The sequence below is a fragment of the Poecilia formosa genome, unplaced genomic scaffold (genome assembly GCF_000485575.1).
Source record: "Poecilia formosa unplaced genomic scaffold, Poecilia_formosa-5.1.2 Scaffold92, whole genome shotgun sequence".
In the NCBI taxonomy this organism is placed as follows: Eukaryota; Metazoa; Chordata; class Actinopteri; order Cyprinodontiformes; family Poeciliidae; genus Poecilia; species Poecilia formosa.
In genome coordinates, this window is record NW_006800031.1 from 1,803,789 (window position 1) to 1,805,648 (window position 1,860).

General features: G+C 37.7%; 1 non-coding gene across 1 annotated transcript; it reads right to left on the reverse strand.

Moving 5' to 3' along the window:
- Nucleotides 1–448: 448 nt before the first annotated feature.
- Nucleotides 449–521, reverse strand: trnal-caa (transfer RNA leucine (anticodon CAA)). Its single transcript has one exon. It is a non-coding gene; the product is annotated as a tRNA-Leu (tRNA).
- Nucleotides 522–1,860: the final 1,339 nt, after the last annotated feature.

The window sequence follows — 1,860 nt, forward strand, 5'->3', positions numbered from 1 at the left end:
GGGGGCCACATGTGGCCGGCGGGCCTTGAGTTTGAAAAATGAGGGTTACGCCATAGAACTGCCAATTAGCAATTGAAGTAAAGAAGCTTCGATTTCAAAGAAGCCGACATTGAAGTCGATTGGCAAATGAACCATCATAAAAGAGGAAGACTCTTGTTGTCTCACTGCACCCCAAGAGATGCATAACCTACAAAAACCGTTTCTGTCTGGTTTTGAACCAGAGACCTTTTGCGTGTAAAGCAAACGTGATAACCACTACACCACAGGAAGTTAACTTCTCTGCTCTGTTTCAGTTTGAGGTTCCAAAGTTGATGATGTGAGATGCAACGCATGAAAATTTCAACTGAGGTTTGCACTCAGATGCCTGGATTCAGAGCACAGACCATGACACCACAGAACCCTTGTTGACCTTTAGTAAACACCTGTGATGAATAGAACATGCAAAATCGGTTTCTGTCTGGTTTTGAACCAGAAACCTTTTGCGTTTGAAGCAAACGTGATAATCACTACACTACAGAAACTCATGCTCTTTGGAGTGTTCCTGGTAGATGATCCACATTTTGTTAGAGACTAATGTCAACGACAGGCATGGAACAATGTCAAATACTTAAACCACAGATCCTCTCAGAGAGCACAGTAACTTGGTGAACAAACTGTCAGACTTATAATTGTGCCTAATTTCACATTACAGTCCATAAACTAAGCCTGGGATCAAAGAAATGTATTAAAGATCTCATTAGCAGAGACAAATGGTTCTACAGAGACTTGGCTAAATGGCTAACAAATAAAATCAATACTTCAAAAATAAAATTAAGACATTAAATAAAAAATCTCTCTGAAATACAATCACTTGAAAATTAAAAATGTTTCAAAAATAATATCAACACTTCAAAATACAAAATCTCTGGAAAATAAAATATTATGTATGTTGTTTTGAAAAACATTGGAATATAAGCATTTTATTAAATCTTCATTGTAGTAAGATCATGTAAGTTCTTCTTAAATCCATGGAAACTCAACAGTTTGTAAGGTAGGTGAGTTAGCTCAGCAGGTTAGTGCACTGTGCCGGTAATGCTGAGGTCGTTGGTTCAAACCCTGTTTGGGGCAATTCATGTGTAAGGTCTTTCACACAATCAACACTTCAAAATAAATAAGGGTTCAAATATAAAATCAACACTTCAAAATTAAAAATGGTTCAAAAATAAAATCAACACTTCAAAATAAATAAGGGTTCAATAATAACATCAACACTTCAAAATTAAAAAATAGTTCAAAAATAAAATCAACAGTTCAAAATGTATAATGGTAACTGTTTCTGTTTGTTCAGTCCATAAACTAAGCCTGGGATCAAAAAAATGTATTGAAGATGTCATTAGCAGAGACAGAGGCTTGGGTAAAAAATAAAATCAATACTTACAAATAAAAAAATGGTTAGGAAGCGCATTACAAACCTTTGGTTGAAATGGCGCGTTAAATTCAAGTCTCCATTACAGACCAGAGAAAACTAAAGAGAATGCAACATTGTGTTAATCCATTTGAAGAGCCGGTAGTTTATCTGGAGGAAATAAATGACGATGCAAAAGTTAATTAGACTGTAACATGCGCAGTCCGCAGCTCAGCCACTGCGGACGTGGCTCCGCCGCTGTGAAGATTTAGAAACCGCTAGGAGAAACTCATCCAGCGGATTTAACAAATGGAGCCTTCTTGGTGCACGTTACCCAGGAGAGCAGCGGTCTGGAGGAGCTGCAGACGTAACATCTGTCCGTTTCGGAGAAGCGAAACCACGCAAAATAAATAAATAAATAAATAATCCTGGTAAAAGCGCACACCGGACCGCGCAGGGTAAAACACTCACAGAGT